The sequence below is a fragment of the Ambystoma mexicanum genome, chromosome 6p (genome assembly GCF_040938575.1).
Source record: "Ambystoma mexicanum isolate Mex_15411 chromosome 6p, UKY_AmexF1_1, whole genome shotgun sequence".
NCBI lineage: Eukaryota > Metazoa > Chordata > Amphibia > Caudata > Ambystomatidae > Ambystoma > Ambystoma mexicanum.
The window spans coordinates 229,625,021-229,637,602 of NC_090935.1; the positions used below are offsets into that span (position 1 = coordinate 229,625,021).

General features: G+C 47.5%; 1 protein-coding gene across 5 annotated transcripts in view; it reads right to left on the reverse strand.

Annotated features, from left to right (window-relative positions):
- PIAS2 (protein inhibitor of activated STAT 2) overlaps positions 1–12,582 on the reverse strand; it is a 940,364-nt gene that overhangs the window by 44,100 nt on the left and 883,682 nt on the right. The window lies entirely within an intron of this gene.

The window sequence follows — 12,582 nt, forward strand, 5'->3', positions numbered from 1 at the left end:
AGGACATATGAGTTGGTGGATAAACTTGGTGCAGCCAAGTACCTCAGCACACTGGACCTTACGTCAGGCTATTGGCAAATAGCCCTGACAGACCATGCCAAGGAGAAAACTGCATTTTCTACCCCAGTTGGCCTATACCAATTCAAGGTTATGCCTTTTGGACTGAAAAATGCACCTGCAACATTCCAAAGGATGGTGAACCAAGTTCTGGCTGGGATGGAAGACTTCTGCATGGCCTACTTGGATGACATTGCAGTCTTCAGCCACTCCTGGGAGGAACATGTGACCCACGTAGGACTTGTTTTGCAGGCTCTTGAGCAGGCCAATCTGACCATAAAGGCAAGCAAATGCCAAATTGGACAGAGTAAAGTGGTCTACCTTGGACATGAGGTAGGAGGTGGAGAAATAAGGCCTTTGCTCAGCAAGATTGAAGCTGTGCAACATTGGACAACACCTACTACTCAGACCCAGGTGAGAGCCTTCTTAGGCCTCACTGGGTACTACAGGAATTTCATTGAGAACTATGGGACCATAGCTTCTCCTCTGAATGTGATCTCCTCTCCAAAATTCCCTAAACAGGTCAAATGGAATGAGGAATGCAATCAGGCCTTTGAAAACCTGAAGAAAGCTCTTTGCCAAGCTCCAGTACTCAGAGCTCCTGACTACCACCAAACTTTCATTGTACAAACTGATGCTTCCAATGTAGGTATAGGTGCAGTTCTTAGCCAACTGGATGAGAAGGGTAGCGAACACCCCATTTGCTTCATCAGTAGAAAACTGAAGGATCCTGAAACAAGGTGGGCAACAATCGAAAGAGAATGCTTTGCTATTGTGTGGGCACTGAAGAAGTTTAGGTCATACTTGTATGGTTCTACTTTTGTCATTCAGACTGACCACCAACCCTTGAGATGGTTAATGCAAATGAAAGGGGAAAATCCAAAACTATTGAGATGGTCAATCTGCCTCCAAGGGTTTGATTTCACCATTGAGCACAGGTCAGGGTGTCGCCATCAAAATGCTGATGGACTCTCTAGGATGTATGTCATCGACTAGAGGTATGAGGTTCATCCAGGAGTGGATTAAATCCTCCTGTCCCTTAGTCTGGGGGGATAGTGTTAGGGAGAATTCTCTGTTTAGGCTGAATTTCCTAACCTAGTGCGTCCCCCAGCAGCTTTGCTGGATTTTTGGGGTTTATTTTTTCTCCTGCCAAGAGTGAGACTCTTTTACCCTCACTCTTGGACATGACTTGAGAGTGTTTCTGTGACTTGCTATGTGCTTATGGGCTAGGGGGTATTTTTTCCCCATAGGATATTATTGGTTTTTGAATGTGTGTTACACAGCACCCTCAGTGCAGTAACACAGGGGTGTCATAGAGACCCCCGAACATAGACTCCACACCCTGGGACTGACTACTGTCTCCCTGGGTCTGTAAAGTCACCATTGACTTTACTAGTCTTAACTTAGGAACTTAACCAGTACAAACCATCTTACTGTGGAAGTACTGGTAGGGGCAATTAGATTGCCCCTGGGTCTGTTGTCGAGGGGGTACTGTCCCGTCCCCCCTCGCCGAGTTCTGGCTGGTGGCAGTGGATATCACGGAAATATTCCACCAGAATATTTCCCAATGGGATTTCCCATTGTTTTTAATGCACCACTTTTTGGTGCAATGTTAAAGATACCGCCGGTTTATTTATTTAATATAAATTCACCGGTTGGGATTTTTTGCCAGAACTCGCCGCCAAAATGGCATCTAGGTTCACTTCAGTAACCCTGAACCCGAGTCGAGCCTTTGTTCCACTTTTGGCGGGCTTCTGCACAGAAGCCCTCCACAGTGGTGCCATTCTGTCTGGGTACCACAGGGGGTGTTGGAGGGGGTTTAGGCACCCTGGACTGAGTTGCCTTGCCAACTCATGTCGCACTCTGGTGTGATTGGCCCAAGTGGTGAGCCACCCCGCTCACCACTTAGCATGTTTGAGTGACAGCTAGGCTGTATGAATGGGGGTTTGCTGCATAAAAGCAGGGTTTTTGGGACTGGTTCTTCAGAAGTCGCCACAGGACCTAAGAAGCCAAAGAGGGAGAAGCCGAGCCGACCTGCCAAGACGACACCACCGGTGGAGCCCTGCGGAACCGTCTCACCACTTTTTCCGACGACAGAGGAGATCTCCCGCCGGAGAGTCTCCTTCCCTTAACTGGTGGGGACAACCAGTTGCTTCCTTCTTTTCGCCGTCCCGAAGCATCTCGTGGCCACTTTGCCTGTGCCAAGCACCCCGGCAACCGGGATACCACTTTTTACCTCAACCGCGAAAGAGGGGTAAAATCCTTTGTGACCGGAAAACTCCACGGCTGGTCTCATCCCTGGTAGTGCAACGACCTTCAGCTTTCCTCCACATCGAGATCACCTCTTCCTCTGGACGACGCCGCGACTTGCACCCACTACCAGGAACAACTACCACCGCTCGAGGATCCTTTCCACTTTTAAAGGTACTGTGTTCCGCCCGGCTTCCCTTACCACCGATTGTACAGGGTAGATTTAGCCCTCGGCTCTCGAACCTGGGTAAGCCTGGGACACCCTAACTAAACTTTTTCTAAATTCAGTAAAACCTTTTCTACTCACCTGCAAAGACTTGTGACATTGTGTGATCTTGGGCATATTTTCGCCTGGTTCTCTCTAAAGCGGGCCACGAACCAATTCTCCTTGTTCCACAATTGACTGCCTTTTCTAACCTTATGTGAAAAGTGTTTTACCTTGCTGCTTTCATTACTTCTGCCTTTTCCCTCCCTTTTCTAATAACCTGTTGGAGTGCCATCTGACGTTAAGCGCTCACCTCTGTTTGGAAATAAGTGGTGTTAACTTAGACTTGTCCAACAAATGACTTGGGATGTACATATAAGTAATAGTGACTGTGTTTTGACTTACTTACCTTTTTCTGTGCTAGTGTAATTTATGAGCGTGCCTTTAAAATAAATAAGTATATACTTTTACACCTAGCTCTGGTCAGTGTATGCTTGTACTACTGTGCCTCTGTACCTATCCTGTATCCTCTATATACTGCCTAACTCTTCTTGAGGGAAGTCTGACTGCTCAGCCATAGCTACCACAGTGAATCTGTGTGGTACAGACTGCTACCAAGTGGGTTTACTGCCAACACCTGTAGTCTTAAATCTTTTGCAGTGGTCCCAGAGGGAACTGCACAGGTTTCTGCTTAACAGTGTGATTGGCCCAAGTGGTGAGCCGGCCGGCTCACCACTTAGCATGTTTGATTGACAGCTAGGCTGAGTGAATGGGGGTGTGCTGCATAAAAGCAGGGCTTCGGGGACTGGAACTTCAGAAGTCGCCACATGACCTGAGAATCCGACGAGGGAGAAGCTGAACCGACCTACCACGACGACACCACCGGTGGAGCCCTGCGGAACCGACTCACCACTTCCCGACGACAGAGAAGATCTCCAGGCTGCAGAGGCTTGTTCCCCTGACTGGTGGGCACAACCAATTTACCTTCTTCTCTTCGCATCCCAGGCCGTCTTGTGGTCGAATTGCCCGTGCCGAGCACCCCGGGAACCGGATAGCCACTCACCACTGGGCCGCGAATAAAAGGACCGCTCCTTTTACCTGAGAACTCCGCGGCTGGTTTCTTCCCTGGCGGTGCAACGGACTCCTGTCTTCCTCCCCGACGAGATCCTCTCTTCCCCCAGATGAAGCACCGACTTGCATCCGCTGCCATGAACAACTGCCCCTGCTGGAGTATTCTCACCACTTTAAGGTACCGTGTCCGCCAGGCCTCCCTTTCTAAAGATTGCTACAAGGTAATAATAACCCCTTAACCTTCTGGACTGGACTGGGCGGGCCGCCTTGACCCTCTAACTGGTCCCTTTCTTTTGGTCCAACTCTTTTTGAACCTTTGCAGACTCTTGTGCACTTCAACCGTGTGACCTTGGACACATTTCGTTCTGATCCTCTTAAAGTGGATCCGGCCTACTGAACTCTAACTTCACGGTTGTACTTGCCTTCCTCTCTTGTTTTGATCTTAGGAAAGTGTTGGGATCTGTTTCATATTATACTCTGCTTTTCTCTCCCTTTTTAAACGAATTATTAGAGTGCCATCTGCGTTAAGCGCTCACCGCTGTCTGAAAATAAGTGGGGCTTTACTAAAGAATTGTCTAATATTCTTTTAAGGGAGTGTATATCTTTTAGTGACCGTGTTTTTGAATTGCTTACTATTAGTGCCTGTGTGTTTTTCTAGATGTGGTTTTAAATAAATAATTATATCTCTTTTACACCAAGCCCTGGTCAGTGTTTACTTGTTCTACTGTGTTCTTTTGACCTATTGTGAATACTCTGTATACTGCCTAACTCTTCTTGAGGGAAGTCTGCTCAGCCACAGCTACCAAGTGAATCTGTGTGGTACAGACTGCTACCAAGTGGGTTTACTGCCAACCACCTGTAGTCTTAAATCTTTTGCAGTGGTCCCACAGGGAACTGCACAGGTTTCTGCCTAACACTGGTGTACAGCGGTGGGATTTGTATTGAGTATACACTTTAGAGTGCTTTTTGAACACTTTAGGACAACTAACCACAGAGCTTAGCACTAAAAAGCTGATTTTCTAACTATGTCTGCTATGGAGAGTTATACCCTAGAATCATTGTTGCCAAAACTGCTGATTGCTTAAAAGTATTGTGTAGACATAAGAATCTCTCTGAGAAGCGCAAGAAAATGGAACTTATAGAAAGATTGTTAGAAAACCAAAGTCTGCGTGGTACAGAGGAATGTACCCCCCCAGCAATTGTAGAAACCAGTGATGGTATTGATCTGAATCAAAGTCTTGATAATGGGTCAGAAGAGGAAAGTGAACCTAATGAAATTAGCCACTCTGAGCCTCTGTCTGCCTTACCTACTGTACCTACTGGGCCTATACCAGGTCCTACATGTAACCCTGCTTATTTTGAACTTGAAAAAATGAAGCTTGAATTAGAGTACAAACGTTTTTTGGCTCAATCTGAAAGAAACCAAGAGCTAGAGTTCAGGAGAATGAATGCCCAGGCTGAGCAGAAGCAAGCTGAGTTAAGACTCAGAGAAATAGAGCTTAATCATGAACTAGAAATGAAAAAGTTGTCTGTGGAAAATGCTTCTCTCTCCTCTGGTTCCTCTAGGAGTTCCAGTCCCAAAAGACCCCAGATGCCTAAGGAATTAGTGGGTATGTATGAACCTAAGTTGGATGTGTTGGATTGGTTAAAAATGTTTGAGTATAATCATGGGCTCCAGGACATCACAGGGAATGAGTTACTTCCCTGGTTGTTCTCTAGGCTTCCCCCTGTTGCAAGTGTTGTGGTAATGGAGTTGGGGGAGGTGGATAAGAAGGATTATGAATGTGTGAAACCAGCTTTGATAGCTAGATTTGGGAAGACCCCTTCCCAGTAGCTTAAGAGGTTTAGGACCCTCAAAAAGCATGATGGCACCCCTTCGGCTACCTGGGTGAATGAAAGTTTGAAAAACTTAGAGGGATGGATCAAGGGTTACAGAGTTAACACTTATGAAGGAATCAAAAATCTTGTAATGTTGGAGTCAATTTATGATTCCTGCTCTCCTGAGCTCTGACAGCACTTGGCTGATTCAAAGGAATTAGATTGCAGGAAGTTAGCTAAGGCTGCTGACTTGTGGGTTGCCAACAGGGCCACTCAGAAGGATTCTGGGGCTACTCAGAAAAAGAATGAGGGAAAACAGCCAAAAAAGGTCTCCAAAGAGAATTCTAATAATTCCAATTCCAAAGAGGGCCCCAAACAAAACCAAAAGGGTAAGCCAAAGGGAAACCAAATCAGGCTAGTGTACCTCCTGGTGCCAAACCAGAAGGAGGTCAGAACAAGCCACCATTCCAGAAAGCATTTGGTAAATGCTTTGTTTGTGGCTCTACTGACCATGTGAAAGGAGATCCCAGATGTAAGGGTAAACCTTCAGGGGTCCAGTATGTCTCCTTAGCCTTCGCTCCAGAGGAGGAAGTACAAATGGCAAGTGGAAACTTTCTATTACTGGCTGATGAACCCATTGGCGTCTCAACCAGTGTTTCTTTAGTGTCTCTGGGTTTGTGGGAACGAACTTAGATGTTTATAATTCTATCCCAGATAATACTAAAGAGTATTATAAGGACAGTGTCCAGGTGAATGGTCAGGAGTCTCCTGCCATTAGGGACACTGGGGCCAGCATAACTGTGGTGGACAAATCGTTTTTTCAGGCTGAGGATGTTGCTAAGGCACCCAAACGCCTCACCAAGTTAGCTGGAGGGCCTGTGCAGATGCTTCCCCAATTACCAGTTCTCATCCAGTGTAATGACATGACTGTGAAGATACCTATCAGCATACAAAGTGAGGTGCCAGGAAGGGTTCTGCTGGGTAATGACTTGAAAACTCTTGGAGTAGTGTCACATACCCCCAGACCTCCTAGTAAAAGGTTACAGGAGCTCACCAGACCTGCAAGGGAGAGAACCATGAGAGGTAATCCCAAGGAGATGATGAAGAAAGAGATCACTCCTGCTCCACTGGAGATGTCAGCTACTGTCTCATGAGAAAAAAAAAGGAAACCTAAAACTTCTAAAAAGAACCTCACAGCCAGCACTCTAGTGCAGCCAACAAGGACTTCCCCTAGGTTGTCCAAAGTTACACCAGTAGCTCCCCCTCCAGCTGAGGCTGAGAGGGAGGTACAACTCTGTGTGGTTGAACTAGACTCTGAAGAAGAGCTAGTGGAAGGCCAGGAACTCATTGGAGATCTGGATCCTGTCGACCATCCGGAGCTGCAGTCTTTACTGGCAGAAGGTGGACCCAACAGGGCAGACTTCAGTAAAGGACAGAGAGAATGTCCAACTCTGGAAGGTCTTCGCCACCAGGCAGATGCTCAGGCTGAAGGGCAAGAGCCTGGGAAATCTAGGTTACACTGGGAAGATGGCCTCTTCTACAGTGAACCAACAGAGTCTGCACCTGGGGACAACAAACGACTTGTAGTACCCCAAGAGAACAGACCACAGTTCTTGCAGTAAGCCCATGAGATTCCTTTGGCTGGTCACTTGAGTTTCAAGAAGACTAGGGAAAGGCTCTCACTCTACTTTTATTGGCCAAAGATGGGGGACTGAAGTAGATAAATACTGCAGGAGCTGCCACACCTGCCAGACTTCTGGTAAGGTTGGCTCCAAGAATGTGGCACCTTTAGTGCCTCTCCCTGTAGTGGGAGTCCCATTTGAGAGAGTAGGGATTGACATTGTTGGTCCCCTTGATCCTCCAACTTCCTCAGGCAACAGGTTTATACTTGTTGTAGTAGACCATGCTACTAGATACCCTGGGGCAATTCCTATGAGGACTGTTACAGCTCCGGCTGTGGCTAAGGCCCTCCTTGGTATTTTTACCAGGGTTGGGTTTCCTAAGGAAGTAATCTCTGACAGGGGGTCGAATTTTATGTCCCACTACATGAAAGCCATGTGGAAAATCTGCAGAGTTACTTACAAGTTCTCAACCGCATACCACCCTCAGACAAATGGACTGGTTGAAAGGTTCAACAGAACCATGAAGAGCATGATAGGTGCTTTAGAGGACCCCCTTAAAAGAAAGTGGGACCTTCTACTGCCATGCCTTCTCTTTGCTTATAGAGAAGTCCCTCAGGAGGGAGTAGGTTATTCTCCCTTTGAACTTCTTTATGGTCATCCGGTCAGAGGTCCATTGGCCCTGATCAAGGAGGGGTTGGAGAGTGCTCCTTCCCCCAAGCCAGTCAGAGTGACTGACTATGTGATATGTGAAATCTTTGGACGACAATCTATGCAACGGTCTCATCCGGCCATCCAAATCGCCTGCAGGAGCTCTGCTGTTTTTCATCCCTAAGAGAGATTCCACAGATCTATGACCCTGCATAGACTATAGAGGTCTGAATAAAGTAACCAGAAAGAGTTCTCAGGTAAAAGGAGCGGTCCTTTTATTCGCGGTCCAGTGATAAGTGGCTATCCGGTTGCCGGGGTGCTTGGCACGGGCAATTCAACCACAAGAAGTCCTGGGATGCGAGGAAAAGAAGGTAAACTGGTTGTGCCCACCAGTCAGGCGAAGAAGCCTCTCCAGCCGGGAGATCTTCTCTGTCGTCGGGAAGTGGTGATTCGGTTCCGCAGGGCTCCACCGGTTGTGTCATCGTGGTAGGTCGGCTCAGCTTCTCCCTCGTCGGATTCTCAGGTCCTGTGGCGACGTCTGAAGTTCCAGTCCCCAAAGCCCTGCTTTTATGCAGCACACCCCCATTCACTCAGCCTAGCTGTCAATCAAACATGCTAAGTGGTGAGCCGGCCGACTCACCACTTGGGCCAATCACACAAGAGTGTGACTTGAGTTACCAAGGTAACTCAGTCCAGGGTGCCTAAACCCCCTCCCACACCTTCTGTGGTACCCAGACAGAGTGGCACCACTTTTGGAGGCTTCTGTGGAGAAGCCCGCCAAAAAGTGGAACAAAGGGCTCGACTTGGGTTGGAGTCACAGAAGAGAACACGAACGCCATTTTAGAATCGAGTCCTGGCAAAAAATACCAACCGGCAAATTAATATTAATTAAATAAACCGGCGGTATGATCGAGGCTATGAGAATTAAATAATTAAAGTTGATAGCCTCGAACAATGGAAAAATCCCATAGGGATATATTCGCGGTCGAATATAAAAAGTAGTATCCACTGCCACCAGCCAAAACTCTATCAGGGGGGACGGAGACGTGCCCCCTCCACTAACAGACACTGGGGCAATCGAATAGCCCCAACCAGTACGTCCACAATATGATGGTTTGTACCGGTTTCTGTTAATAATTTGGGACTAGTAAAGCCAATGATGACTTTACATGCCCTGGGAGACAGTAGTCAGTACCAGGGTATGGAGTCTATGGTGGGGTGTCACTATGACACCCCTGTGTCACTGCACGGAGGGTGCTGTGTAACACAAATAGTAAAAACACACGAGACCCTATGGAGTAAAGGACCCCATAGCCCATAAAACACATTAACAGTCAAAGGAACACCATAAATCAGGTCCAAGAGTGGGAGAAAAAAGAGTCTTACTCTTGGCAGGAGAAAAAAAACAAACTCCAGAAATCCAGCAAAGCTGCTGGGGGACTCACTAGGTTAGGCAATTCAGTCTAAAGAGAGAATTTTCACTAACAGGTGCCTTCTAAGAAACTACAAAACAAAGTCCTGTCATGGTGTCATGATCACGAGACAGTAGGTCACAGAGGACTGACTGGTACGTTAGAACTAGTCCAAAGGACATTCTATTGGCCCCATCTTTCTAAGGATGTCAAAGACTATGTACAAACCTGTGCTGTTTGCAAGCAAAGTAAATATAAAACTCAAAAACTGACGGGCTTCTTGCAACAAGATGACATTCCCACTCATCCATGGAGTCATGTTACAACAGACTTTATTGCGACGTACCAGTCTCACAAGGCTGCTCCTGCATCCTTGTAACTATTGACTCTCTTACCAAGCTGGCTCATTTTTCTCCGCTACCTGGATTGCCCACAGCTGAAGTAATGGCTCAGGTTTTCATCAAAGACATTTTCCGACTTCATGGCCTCCCGGACAAGATTCTGTCAGACAGTGGGAGTCAGTTTGTGTCCCGGTTCTGGAAATCTCTGTGCCAAAAACTTGGCATTGAGAGGGTCCTGTCCTCAGGGTATCACCCCCAAACCAATGGGCAAACAGAGAGATTAAACTCAACTCTAGAACAATATCTGCGGGCTTATGTCAATGCTGAACAAGACAATTGGGTCTCGCTGTTACCCACGGCAGAGTTTTCATATAATAATTCCAGACATTCTGCCATCAAGATGTCACCTTTTTTCTGTTCCTATGGTTATCACCCTCGGTCTATACTCCCCCGCTCTCCAGTTCACTCCTCCCTGCCACTTGTAGAGGACGTGTTGTTCCGGCTAAAGGAAGCTCAAAAAACAGCTAAGCTTATCGGAGAGCCTTCGAGGGTACAAGCTACAAGCTGATAGGCACCGCCAGGATGTTCCTGGTTGGAAAGTGGGCTCCAAAGTGTGGCTTTTCACCAAATTCCTCCCACGCTGGTCTCGTCCCTCCGAATTGTCTCCCCCTTTTTATTTTCCCTTTCTCCATCGCAGCCAAAATAAACCCTGTGACATTTCGCCTCAACTTGCCTCCCTCCTTAAAGCGGGTTCACCCCGTTTTTCATGCCTCATTACTGAGGAGTGCGGATCAGTCACGGATTACTCGATCTATCTCCATCCCTGCATCCGTGACTAATGATGACGAATACGAGATCTCATGTATTCGCGATTCCAGATACTGCAGGGGTCGCCTAGAATACCTGGTCCATTGGAAGGGATACTCCAGTGCAGAGGATTCCTGGGAGCCTTTTTCCCATATCCATGCCCCCATTCTTCTTAGGAGATTTTATAGCGCGCATCCAGGAAAACCCGGGGGTTCCCAGGTTAGGGGGGGGGGGATACTGTCACACGCCGCGTCCCTTCCTGGAGTGTGTGGCCAAGGTTCCGACTGAATGCAGGAAAGCCCTACGCGTACACTCCAGCGCACTTTCGCGCTGTCTAGTCTTTCTGCTGGGTTCCGCGGCTCCTATTTAGCCCCACCTCCTCTGCAGCATCTCACGTTGCAACCTCGCAGTCAGCCGCTCTTCGCTGCCGCCTGTTGCGAAACGCTCTTTTTTCTTTCCTCTTCCCACCGCTTTGGCTTGCTCTCTTCGCTTGGTTTCCCAGCTGCTTCTGCCTTTTGCCTGTTCCCGGCTTCTATTGCCTCTGCTCTGCCGTGTCCTTCCATGGCTTCCCGCTCAGTCTCTCTCTCTCTCCCCCTCTCTTGTCCAGCTTCACTGTTCCTCTCTGTTACAATACCAGCTCACTTTCCCATAACGCTGCTCCCTGTCTTCAGCATTTACATCTTCCTGCGGAGCCCAGTTTCCAGGACGACTACGGTGCCATCAGCAGGGGTTTTTTCTGCCACACACGGCTTTTTCCTCTAATTGTTCCTCCTGGGAATGGGGTCTCAGCGGGGTGCTTTTACTTGGCCTCCACTGTGGCTTCCTCTCGTGGGAGACGCGGACGTCCAATAAAAAAGGAAAAAGACTACAGAACCCGGAGGTCCATCAGCCCAGAACACAGTGATCACTACCACACAGGTGAGGAGGAGGGGGAGGAAGAGAGGAGTATTTGGAGTTCTACGGACAACGTAAACACAAAGTCTGACACTGGTTAGCTGTACTCTTGTGCCTCAATTTCCAAGCCTCAATATCTCCGTTTCCACACTAGGACACAAACACCGGATGAATTCTGGTTCCAACAAATCAACAAAACAAGGCACTGAAGGGGTGTCCTGGTCTGGTCCAGAGGCTCTGCAATCAGCATACATCAGCAGGGCTCCATGGATGGTTTTGGATGAGCTGCAAATGGAACAGTTTCTGAAAAAGTCCTTGTTAAGATAAGCTGGCTTCCTCATGCTTCAGGACTCGCCTATGCATCGAACAATGAAATGGTGCAAACTTTCTCTTTTTATGGGAAATTGGGGGTGAAGAGGAAACTCGGCCTCAAATTCCGGGGATGCATCCATTCAAACATTTGGCAGACACCCAATCAGTGGGTGCTTCCACATTCAAACTTTGCTGGTCTATACAGAGGCCTTGGGATGCATATTCCCAGTCAAAGCCCAAGAGACTCTTTCACATTAGTCCCCTGCAGGCAGTTTCTGGACTGTTCTAGCAACACGGCTCAGTCAGGTAATGCCTGTATAACACTATATTTCTGTTGTCCATTTTGTCCATGAATGGCCGGCTTCCTTGCCTACCCAATAATCAAGCCAGTTGTGGCCAGCCCCCTGCATGTCATCATACCTTTTCCATTCACCCACTTGTAGGCCTAACCAGGACTGACTGATACACCATAATGGATTTTAATAGAGGGCTTTCTCAACACCCAGTAGAGCACTCAGCCAGTCATGTGTGAATTCAAAAGACACAACTGGGTGCTTGGTGTATGTTTAGAGTCTCTCAGGGGCACATCAATAACATTTGCATCCCCAATGAGGCCTGAGATTACGAACCATGATGGAAAATACAAAAATCCCAAAGGTCTGTTGATAGAGACACTGTTTAGCACTTATAACGTCACAAGAATACTAGATCCAGCGTTGTATGGAGCAAGTTAGAAGTTCTCACAGGATTGCAGGCTCTAATCAGTCAGTCATCAAGTCTGGATAAATATGGATACTCACTTGGCAAAGGAAAGTTGTTGCCACTGCAATTACCTTGGTACATGACATGGGGGCTGAACTGGGGCCAAAAGGGAAGCACTTTAGACTGTTAGCACTGTGTTGAGGTTGAACAATGCTGTTAGTATCTCTGCTAAAAAGACCATCTTGAATCGCTTTCTCAGAAGAAAGGAGTAAAAAAACGACCGAGCACGGATGGTATGTTCTGTCCCGGAAATAGAATCCCTCATCAATATCTTTTGAGGATGGTGGCTTGATGAGTTGCTTTAAGAGGAGGGTATTCTACTACATCTTATTGGCAACTGTTTCCTCCTGGAATTTGGGGGGCACAGTCATTTCAGCAGTTTT